General features: G+C 41.1%; 1 long non-coding RNA gene across 1 annotated transcript; it reads right to left on the bottom strand.

Moving 5' to 3' along the window:
- Positions 1–6,191: 6,191 nt before the first annotated feature.
- On the bottom strand, positions 6,192–11,679 carry LOC123827217. The gene is made up of 2 exons (XR_006787199.1): positions 11,407–11,679; positions 6,192–7,173 (listed from the first exon to the last, which is right to left on the bottom strand). It is a non-coding gene; the product is annotated as an uncharacterized LOC123827217 (long non-coding RNA).
- Positions 11,680–11,951: the final 272 nt, after the last annotated feature.

The following is an 11,951-nucleotide window of genomic DNA, read 5'->3' as shown; positions in this document are numbered from 1 at the left end:
TTTCTCATTTGCTGATAATTTATAATGTTAATGAGTATTGATTTGTCAATTACTTATTCTGCATTTATTAAATTTATATGGTTTTTGTCATTTAATCTGTTACATGATAAATTACATTAATTTTCAAATGTTAAACCAATATTATGATGTATTGCCTTTTTACATATTATAAATTGTATTTAGTAATATTTAAAAATATTTTAGCATCTATTTTTGTGAAATTTATTGGCTTCTGAGTAGGAAAGAGTTAAGTGGTTAGCCTCCAATTAATTTTTCTTCTAGAAACATTTTGGGGGATGTTTCCAAGGAAAGAAAGAAGGCAGGCAACCCAGGCTAATCTCACTGTAAACATATTGATAACAAACTTCATGTAAATAAAGTAATATTAATTATTAGGAGGTGAGCCCTTTTAGCAGGATGTCCCTAATTCAGGGCTGACTATGATAAACAAAACCAGAATCTATGAATCTGCTGAGCATGGCTTCCAGGAAAATACACAATTACTTGGGTATAAAATAGAGAAGTGTCATGACCTGAAATATTCCATGTTGTGTGAGGTGGCATCTTTCCAGCCACCTTAGAGATGTGTCTTAGAGGACACATCTTTCCAGCATGGCCTCATAGCTCATTCAAGGAAGGAAGGAAGGACCCAGAAAGCCACAGGCGCTGGTCAGGACTTCTCTCTGCTTTGCCTGACCTCTTGAGACCTGTGTTATTAACATTTTTAGAAAAACTTTATAATGGATAAAATCTCTTATTTCTGTCAGTCTTTGAATCTGATTAAACAATCCTGTCTTTATTTTGTCTGCATTTATAGAATTTTCCTTTTTTGTAGTATCTTTGTCAAGGTTTGATATCAAAGTTATATTTGTCTCATAAAAGAAGTTGGGAAGTAGTTGTGTTTTCCTATTCAGTAGAAAAATTGTGTGTTTTCTTTTTCTTCTTAAATATTTAGAAGAATTTATCAATGTACATACGGGCCCACATAGCACTTTATGGAAACCTGCATACTTCCCTATGGTAGAAGATGCACAAAGGCCCCTCCACAACAAGGCAATGGGTTGGTGCCCCATCAAGAAATGTCTTATCTGCTTTCCTGGCTGCTAGGCAGATGAGTCAAGTTAAATCCAGCATAACTGCAGTTGGAAAGTGCTGGATCTGACAGAGGAAGAAAAAGATTACACATTGAAGGAGCTACAAGAAATAGCCTGTACCACTACGAGCCTGGAAAGTATTCCTGAGATTGGATTTTGAGGGTGCTTTATTTAGGGGACCAGAATATAAGACTACAGAAACAAGAACTTATTTATTTAGGGGTCCTTTACTGGGACACAGGATTTATCATCTTAGCAAGAACCCCAGGGGATGGGACAAATTTACTGTTAGGATATGAAGCCTGATATCATTTTGGCCAACACTGAGTGAAGTGGAAATGCCCAGTGGTACGGTAACTTGTAGGAGAAGTAATAAAGAGGCTGAGAGAAGTGGTTGTGCTGGACTGGATATATCATCAGTCCAGAAAACCCACCACACAGTTGTGTTTCAAACCAGGGCCCAGAAGGCACATGATTCACTAAGGCCACTGAGAATGTGCCTGTGAGAAGGCACGAGCATCATGGGTTCAGTGGTGGCTGACCTCTCTAGATCAGGGCTGACCATGGATGAGATGCTCACAGAGCCGGGCTTGTAAATGTCATTCTGGGGTGATGTGCCTTGAAGCAACAGAGGACTGGTGCTTAACTACCCAAAGCCAAGAGGAGGCCATGATCACTGTAATGACTGGTGAAGTTGGAAGGTCAATGAAAGGGGTTTGAATCCCAGGATGTTTTGGAAGTGACTGATTGTACTACTTGCTATAGCCAAAACAGATGGGCAAGCAACAAAAATGCTGCTTAACATTTGTAACCAGTAGGGTAAAAATGGGAAAAGAAGAGCATGAAGGCATTGGTCCCAATGACATATCACAGTCCCTTGTTCAGTTGGACCTGAGGCAGTTTTCAGATACAGAACCCACAGATGGAAGTGGTGGCTGGGTCCTTCAGAAGACCCTGCTGTACAGTGGCAGGAATATACTCTGATGAATCTCCAAGTTCTTCTCTAAATGGACATGTGGCCAACTGCTAGGATGATAGTACAGTGAGAGAGGGGAATATCCAGGCACTTCAAGGACTACTGGACATAGGGTCTGCGTTGACACTGAAATCTGAAAACCCAAAGCAGCATAGTGACACTCCATTAAATTGGGGGCTCATGTGAACCAGGCCCTGTGGTACCAGCTAAAGTCTGGCTCACAACGGACACACTAAGTCTGTGGCCCCACAGTTGTTCATGTCTACAGTGTCTCAGTGTATAATTGGAAATGACTGTAACACACATAAAGCCTCTGGCATTTTAGGTAAGGCTTATCACAGTGGGAAAAGCCACATGGAAATCACTGAAACTCCTCCTTATCCAGCCAATAAAGGAAGTCAAAAACATTTGGCTGGGATGGCAAAGGTGGAGCTTATTGGTTGTCCTCATCATTATTCTATTCATTTTGCCAGTCTGGGCTTTGAAGGAACTATTTAGAATGACTGTAACCTAGCATTAGCCCTGATTGCAGCTGCTGTGCAGATGTGACATTGTTCATGACTAGAAATTAAGAAGAGCTGGGTTTTGTGAACCAATATCACCCCAATAAATTCAATAAAAAAGACCTCAGGTACATGGTATGTAGGTATGTAGCCAATGATCTGCAGAAGGTGTTCTTTTCTATTCCAATTAGGAAAGAGGATCAGACACAATTGGGTACATTATAGCTATGTCCAGAAGTGGCCTTGAAGGATAATGGAAAGGGCAAATATTTCTAACACATGGAGCTGTGAATGGTATACTCCATCATCTACTTTGTGTGGAGAACTGGTTCTGGATGAGAAAGTACAGTTTTCTGGGCAGTGGCTAGTGGTTTGGCCATTTGCTCAGGGGTGTGCATAGAAAAAGACTGGGAAAGTATAAGAAAGTCTGATGTAGATGTAGGTGGACAGACATGTGGGAGTGGACATAGAGTTGGAATGTTTTTATTTCACGTGTTAGGACCCACCAGAAAGCAGCCATCATGGACAGGGCACTTAGCACTTGGCCAGTTGAGATTAGGCAGACTTTGCTGTCAGACCCTGAAGTGGCATGATGAGGACATAGTGGCAGAGGTAGATGTTATAAATGGGCCCAACTCATGGACTCTCACTTACCATGGCTGATCCAGCTGCTGTAGGTTCTGAATGTCCATGCTGTCAGCCACAGAGGCCATCACTGAGCCCCTAATATGGCACTGTTCCCCAAGTAGACTAAATGGTCTCATGGCAAGTCAACTATAGTGGGTCTCTGCCATTCTGGAAGGGCCAGTTGTTTGTTTTGACAAGGATAGAACCTGGTCCAGGTCTGGGTTTGCCGTTACTACCTGCAGAGCTTCAGCTAGCACCACTACGAAGGACTTACACAGTACTCGACCACTGCACGGTGATGAAGGTGCAAGAGTGGGCGCATGACCATGGGATCCCTTGTTCTTACCACATACTACACCACTCTGCAGCCTTCTACATGCAGCCACTCATGGAATGCTACAATAGTCTTCTAAGGGCACAGCTGAAGTATGAGCTTTGAGGCAACCTTCTGAAAGGATGGGCTGCCATCTTTCAAAACACAGTGTATGCATTAAACCCCGGAACTCTATGGGGCTCTGGGCCCAAAAGGATTGTGAGTCAAATGTGGTGGCACAAGGAGTGGCACCACTAAAACACTCCCAATGACTTTTTTATTGGACTTATTTGTGCTTTCTGCCCTGCAACTCTGCCCTTTGCAGGCTTAGAGGTCTTGGTTCCCAAAGAGGGCAGACTCTTGCCAGGGGCTACAGTGGGTCCCACTGAACTACAAGGAATGGTTGTTACTAGAACACTTTGTACTCCTTGTGCCCAGGAGTGTGCAGGTGAGAAGTCACCATATTCACAGAGTAACTGACTGCCACGAGCAGTGGGTTGGGCTGCTTCTCCACAACGGGACAGGGAGGGGTATGTCTGGATCCCAGGTGAGCTGCCTGGTGCCTCTGTGCCTCCTGTAGCTCCTTTGTCCCACTGTCACTGAACAGATACACAGAGCAAACTCAGTCCAAGATGGGGATGACTACTAAGGTTTCAGAACTCTCAAGAATGAAAGTTTGCATCACATCATCAAGTAAACCACTAAGAACTCCTGAGGTGACTGTAAGTGTGAGGGGGTTCCAAAATGGCATAGTGGAGGAAGGAGAGGAAGAGGCCCACTGGCAGCCCTGAGATCAGTGATAGTAGATGTAGTTCCATCCTTCTAATCAACTGTCTTCTGCTAAGCTTTTCCTCAGGAAGATAAACGCTCTGGCCACAATCATGGAGGTCTTCCTCCCTGAATAGTGCTGAATAGTACAAGGAGCGGACTCTGGTAGTGATGAAGGTGCACCACCCAGATCTCTTGCTGAGGGGAGCTTACCTGACTGAGGGCCCCATCAGCTGTTCTCTGAATCCAGTGATCTTTTCATGCCAAGGCTACAGTTCCCATGAGTTTTTCCCATCAGAACAATGAGCAGATCCGGCACACTAATGCAGGCCCTTTCCTGTGTGCAAGGGACTGCTCTGAGGGGCAAGTTTCATCAGCCTGACCTTAAACTTTTCTTGGAATTGTGTTACAGTCTGAGACCCTGGCTACTCCACCCTCCTTCTTTCCCTCTTTCCTTCGAAGGGGTTAGACATGCAACAGTCTGAAAACTTCCTCCTCTGCCTCCCTTTCTATTTCAATCCTCAGAGGTATTTCCCCAAATAGATCCCTTGTAAATCTATTTTTGCACATGCACCTTCGAGGACCTGAAAAAACATACTTCGATTTGTTCTGACGGGTAGTTAACTTACTTGTGTATCAGTTTCATAATATTGAGGCTTGTTTGTGGATTTACTTTTTGGTGGCATGTCTAGTGCAGATTTTACTGTCAGACTTACACAAGGTGAACCTTCCCGGGATCCCCGTGAATGTCTGCAGTTCTGAGTGAGGACTCTCTACGATGGCTGGATGGAGGATAAATGTTTCCCGTTCTTGTGCAAGTTTTGGGAATTGTTAAGCTTAGTGTTCAGCAATGGACACAAAGGCATCTATACACTGACTTGTTTTTATCTTCATACTTCCCTCTTCACTGATACTCTGCCCTGAAAAACTCGAGCTCAGTCTCATTCAACTCCAATCTTTGGTCTCCCCCACGCAGCAAGAGTCTCTCTGCTCTGCTTAAGCTTCTCCTGAAACGTGATCCAATGCTTAAACCTAGAGAGGCTGGGCAACTGGTCACCTTGTTTCCTTCCCTCTGTGACCAGTCCTTTGCTGTCTGTTATCTGTTTGAAAAGCTGCTTCAACACTGACCCCCTGCCCCCTGGAAATATCAATAGCCAAACTTTCTGTGAAATTTTTAATGTATTTAGAGATATAAATTTTCCTTAAGTGTTTGCTTTCACAGAATCCTACAAGTTTTAATGTTATATTTCCATTAGAAATTATTTCAATATATTTTCTAAATCCCACTGTGATTTAGTTTGACTCGGATCATTCAAGGTATGTTCCTTAAATTATAAGTATTTGGAAATTTTTTGTTTTTCTATAATTGATTTCTAGCTTAACTTATACTCAATATTATTCTAGTCTTTCAAAATTTGTTGAGACTTGATTTGTGATCAATCAAATGGTCAGTCTTGGTTAATGTTGAATGACAAACCTTAAAAGAATATGTATTCTGAAACTTCTGGATATCATGTTTTATATTATGTCTTGCTCAAATGTATAGTGCCTATATTTAGCAAATAGTAACTCAACATGTATTGAATTGAGTAACTCAAAGGTTCTATCCTATTGGTAGCAATTCCAGATTAAGTAAGAAAGGATGATGACATCACAGGGGTGCAGGCACAGAGAGAACTATTTCTGGTAAGGTGGAGCCTCCTAGAGGAAGGCTAGATCAAAGCATGCAATTTCCCCCCTTCCCAACCAATGTTAATGCCAACGCTTTATGTGATAAAAATCATCCCAATACTTTCCCTTCTCTTTGTACCACTGTCCTTTCATTGGTTGTAAGCTCTGTATCACGAGTGCTATGTGACAGTAGAAAACAGTACTTTAGGAAAAGTAAATGACATTGATTTATAAAGCTCTCAGAGGCGTAACAAAAGGTTAATTTTATTTCTCCAAACAATTCATGATTTTCAGAGATTACATGAATTTAGAAGATATACAATATCTTTCACCAATAACCCAATTTTTCAAATGGAATATTTAAAATTTTTTCCAAGTTCTCATGTTCTATTTGTCATGTTCATGTTCTATTTCTTATAAACATCCCTCTAATAAATATAACCCTTCTGCCATCCTTGTTCTGGACACTGAAATTTTAATTACAGAAAGAGGAGGAAATAGAGCTGGACAATGCTGACAGCACATTCTGTACACTCGTGTGCACTGTCTCACATCTCTTCAACCTCCAGTTCCCGCCGCAGCTCTGGTGAACAGTTCCAGGCAGGCTTGGCCCTGCTCTGTGCTGGCAGTGCCTCACTTCCAGCACGTAGCAGGAATCTAGCTTCCTGTCCCAAGGCTTCTCTGATGTGGCAATGTGGGATGCCCTGGTACCAGTGAGGCTCCCCTGGCTTTGCATGGGGGTGGGGGTCGGGTGTTAGCCCTAATGGGAGCAGCCCTCAACATGTAGGAGCGAGAACTGCTTCTCCCTTTGTACCCTCAGGCAGACAGTCTGAGACAAAGTTTAGTAAGACTTCTGAGAAGGTTCTTCCCTGAGAACCATTAACAGAGGTGGACACTGGATTATACTACCTTGTTTTGCTTGTATTTTCTTTCCTCCCCGCCTCGCCCCGCCCCTTCACTCCTGTCTCTCTCATTCCCGCTCCCTAGGATCACATTCCCAAGTAGAACATGTCTCCCTTTGTCTCAGGCTCTGCTTTCAAGAATAAACTAGATTAAGACAGTAGGTAAGTAGGTTGTTGGTAGATTATATAATGCAGGAATATAATCTCTCTTGAGCCTTTAGAAACACTTATTCGGTTGGCAGCACAGTTTATGGTAATTCGATGATTTTCCATCTTTTTCCTTTTTGGAAGTTCATCATCCATCCTGAAGTCTGACCACCTGAAGAAAAATAGTTGGTACAAATTACTCTCTAACTGAAGAGGCAAATTTCTTTGTGATACTAGCGCTAAGTGGTTTGGTTGGATATGCCAATCTAATAAGGAGAAGCCCTCAGTGTACTTAATCAGGTGGAGCTTTTTGTTGCTTTGGAAACAACCATATCACATTTCTTATTCTCCGTGGTAAAAGCCTGGAGCTTTTACTATTATACTCCTTGATGCTGAGAAATTCAAACATACCTTAAAAATGTAGAAATTATTAGAATACTACCAGGGCTTTCTTATTCATGAAAAACTGAAAAAATACCCTAAAAGATATAAGGGTTATTAGGAAGAAATTAAGGTTGTCCATAAGCAAGCCCTGAGAAAAATGTTAACAAGTTTTTACAAATTCTAGGTACTGAAGAAACCAAAGAGAACAAAATTGGTGAATTCCCCACCTCTCTCACCAGAACTTGTATTCTAGTGTTGTGGAAAGTGACATAATAAGCAAATTAAATAATTAAAATACACAGCATTTCAAATAAAAGATATAAATAAATGGGTAAAGGTTGGCAAAAGATATAAACTTCTGTTATAAAATAAATAACCCCTGGGGATGTAAAGTGCAGTATAGTGACCAAAGTTAACAGTATTGTATTCTGTATTAGAAAGTTGCAGAGAGTAGATCTGAAAAGTTCTCATCACAAATAAAAACATTTTATAACTGTGTGGCAATCATTTCACAATATATACAAATACAGAATCATGTTTACAACAGAAATTAATGTAATGTCATACATCAATTATATCTGAAAAAAATCAAGTAGGGATGGGGAAAAGATTGAATAAGTTTTGTGTTTGGTTTTGTTTTCCTTAATCTGTAAATCTCACTGAGAAAATGACATTTAAACAAAGGCCAGAGGAGGAGAAAAGAGTCAGTCATACGGTATTTGGGGGAGGAGTACTTGGGAAGATGGAAAAGAAATCCTAAAAGCTCTGAGATGGAAAGAGGCCAGTGTTGTTTGAGAGCTGTGAGCATTAGAAGCCCAGGTTAGAAAGGGCTTGGAGAAAGGAGGCAGCACCAGATCGTGTGAGAGAGGGGTTCACAGTGTATGCAGGTCCACACTACATGCTGAGGGCAGATTTTGAAAAACTGTGAAAACATTTGGTATTATTATGATTGGGTGGTACTAATGTCCTTTACCAGGCAGGCAGTATTTATGTTAAAAGTTCAGCAATACTCAGGACAGTTCCACCCAACAAAGCATTTTTCTACATTTTGTGCAACTGTAAAATGTCCTGCTGCTTATTCATGTAGATGTAAAACTTTGTATTATTTATGCTAACTTCTAAATTCCATTCATGGCAAGCTAGGTTATTGGGATCACCTCTTCATTAAAAACAAGCAAATATCCTGGATAAAATATATTCAGTCAAATTTGGAAAATTTTTGTGAATATTGTTTCAAATATTTTTCTTCCCCATACTCTTTTTGCCTTCTGGGAGTTCAATTTCAAGTATGCTAGAGAGCACCTGATACTATTGTGTGAGTCATGGATGTATGATTTCTGGAGACCTGTCTTCAAGTTGATGATCCTTTCTACTATTGTGTCCAACCTACTGATAATCCCATCAGGTAATTTCAGATATTGTATTTTCCAGTTCTAGGACTGCCATTTTGTTCTTTTAAAAAATATTATCTGTATCTCTCTTAAAATTCCCTATCTCTTCATTTATTGTATCTTATTTTTAGTAAGATTCTTTACTACATGTGTCATCTTTATTTTAAAGCCCTTGTTTACTAATCCCAGTATCTGTACTGATTTATGACAAAGGTGAAATTGCAGAGCAGTGGGAAAAGGATGGTCTTTTCAAGGAAAGGACCTGAGTCAATTGGCTAGCTATATGAAAAATATTTAACCCTGCTGCACATCATCAGTTCACATAGTTAGCAGATCTAAATGTTCAAAAGCAAACAGTATATTTTTAGAGGATAACATAGGGGAATGTCCTTGCAGGCAATGCTTTCTTAAACAGGACAGCAACAGTAGTAACCATAAAGGAAGACTAATAAGTTAGATTTCACTAAACATTAAACATTTACATTCAGTGAAATTTAACAATGAGATAGTTAAAATACAAGCCACAGACTATGAAAAGGTGTGTGTGTGCATGTTTGTAGTGCTTAAATGAAAATAGATTCACATATAGAGTATATAAATGAAGCAGAAAAAGACAAACAACTCAATAGAAAAATGGGGTAAAGAACCAACAGGCACTTTACTAAGGGACGATCTCTAAAAGACTAATAATCACATGAAAAGATGCTTTTTTTTCATTAGAGAAATGTAAATTGCAAACACACAACCACCAAATGTTGATGAGGGTATGGAGCAATAACTCATTATACATTGCTGGTGGGTGTATAAACTTGAAAAACTATTAGACACTATTAATTATTATTGCAGTAATAGTAAGCAGAACCTATGTCCCAGCTATTCCACTTTTAGGTATATATCCCAATAGAAATATGTATCTCTATGTGAGAGATTTGTTTTCATGGATACATATCATACACAGTAGTAATCTCAAACCTGGAAATAACACAAATATCTAAAATCAGTGTAGGGGACCAGTTACAAGACATCCCATATTATATGATTCCATTTTAATGAAATGTCTAGAATAGGCAAATACACAGAGATAGAAAGTAGATTAGTGCTTGCTTAGGGCTGGAGAGAATTTGGGGGCAGGGAGGGGGGCCCAGACGGATAAAGAAGAATGGAGTTGTTTTGAGGTGATGAAAATGTTCTAAAATTGACTGTGGGAATGGCTGCACCTATCTGTGAATATACTAAAATTCCCAGTGAATTGTACAATTTATGTGGATGAATTGTATGGTATGTGAATTTTATATCAGTAAAGGTGAAATTAATAGAAATAGTATAAAGGAAAATAAATAATGGTGTATATTCATATAATTGAATGTCATACCGCATAAAGTAAAATTTTTTCAAAAGCTCTGTTACTGGGAACAACACAGATGAATCTCGAATATAATATGAAGTAAAAGAAATAAAAAAACTATAAAATATTTACTGAATAATTCATTTAATGTGAAACTCAAAAACAGACAAATAATCTATGTGTGTGAGGCTAAGGCAGTGGCACCCTTGCTGGGAGAGGGGACAAAGGAAGCCAGAAAGGGTCTGTCTCTTGATGTCTGTGGTGGTTGCAAGGATGTGCTTGTGCTAGTCTTTGAAAGTTCATTGAAGTGTGTATTTATAGTTGGCCCACTTTTCTATATTCGATACTTCAACAAAAGTTTATTAAGAAACATTTTTAAAAATCCAGTTATTCAGTAAGTTGTCCTATTAATATGCATTGAAAAAATGGACTAAAAGAATACATAAATTCTGTAATATATTTTTTTGTGGGTTGGGATTATAGAGAATTTTTATTTCCTTTTATATATTCTTCAGTTTTTTCCAAATTACCACAGCAGTAATACACTACATTCATCGCTAGAATAAATGCTACAAAAATACAACTGTTTGCAATACATCTGTATTACTTTCATCCTAGTTTATTCACAATGTGAGTACTTGGGCTTTGGTCCTAGATAAGAGACTGTCATTTTAAAGCAGGGCGTGGCAGCTGGTCTGGGGGTTTCCTGGTGGCCTGGCTGCTCAGCAGGAGCTCACCACCAGCAACCCAGCGGGAAGGAGGAGCAGAGGTGCAGGTGTGTGGACCTAAAAGACTGTGAACTAAACCGGGGCAGGAGAGTCGCAGTCCTCACGGAACCGAGTCCTTACTGCAACACTGGGGTTAGGATGCAAGCTCCAACCTCCTCGCTGGGGGAAGGGAATGATCAGAGTCTAATCACTGTCATCCTCATATTTTTGTTAGGCCAGGAGCTAAGAGTTGTTTTTACATTTTTATGAGGTTGTTAAAAAAAAGAAAAGTAAAAAGAGAAAAAAAAGCCAAATAGGAGATAGAGACTGGTCCTGGACTAAAAATCCAAAAATATTTGCTATCCGGTTCTTTTTAGAAAAAGCCAACTCTTTGATTCAGAGAAGCAGGCTGAGAAGTTGAGGTATTTTGGAGTCTAACTGGGTAGGCGCTCCCGGCGAGCCCAGCGGGGAAGGAGCCTGCCTCGGCACTTTCCTGCAGCTGTACCATGAGAGGCAGCACCGCCCGGGCTTGTCAGACACAGGAAGTCGGCCTCCCCTACCGAGAGTGCAGAACTCACCTCTGGGGGTCCTGCCTGGAAGGGGATGCCCGCAGCGTGGGCCCACACACAGCTGGCTCCTGCTGGTGGGGGCTCAGAAAGGATGAGCGCGCTCCCTGCCGCCCTCCGAGGATCACAAGGAAGGAGGTTTCCGGGCTTGAGCTGGGAATGCACAGTCCTCACCCCGGAGAAGCCAACCCCCTGCCGCGGGAGTTTCCTTCCCTCTTCTCGGTGGTGGGCAGCTGCGCGGTCGCTGCACACTCCGCCAGCTTGTCTGTAACTTTTGAAGCAGCGCTGCGTGGGCGCGGCTGGCCGCTCAGCGCATGCGCAGAGGCCTCTGCAGCGGGTGCTCAGGGCGCAGGCTCTGCGGGTGAGCCCCGCCAGGGAGGAGTGCGACCCTCGGTCCCCAAGGATGGAAGGAAGCCAGGGCGGAAGGACACGAACAGTGTTTTTGGGGAACATTTTGAGTTAGTTGTGCACGTCGTAACCTTTAACTTTTAAATATTACTAACATGTGATCTGCGCTAACAATTTCATTTAATTCAGTCTATCCTATCAGTACCTGT

Source organism: Phyllostomus hastatus, unplaced genomic scaffold (genome assembly GCF_019186645.2).
Source record: "Phyllostomus hastatus isolate PE091 unplaced genomic scaffold, TTU_PhHast_1.1 phas_contig_86, whole genome shotgun sequence".
NCBI lineage: Eukaryota > Metazoa > Chordata > Mammalia > Chiroptera > Phyllostomidae > Phyllostomus > Phyllostomus hastatus.
The sequence above is the reverse complement of the archived record's forward strand: the minus strand, read 5'-3'. Positions and strand labels throughout refer to the sequence as shown.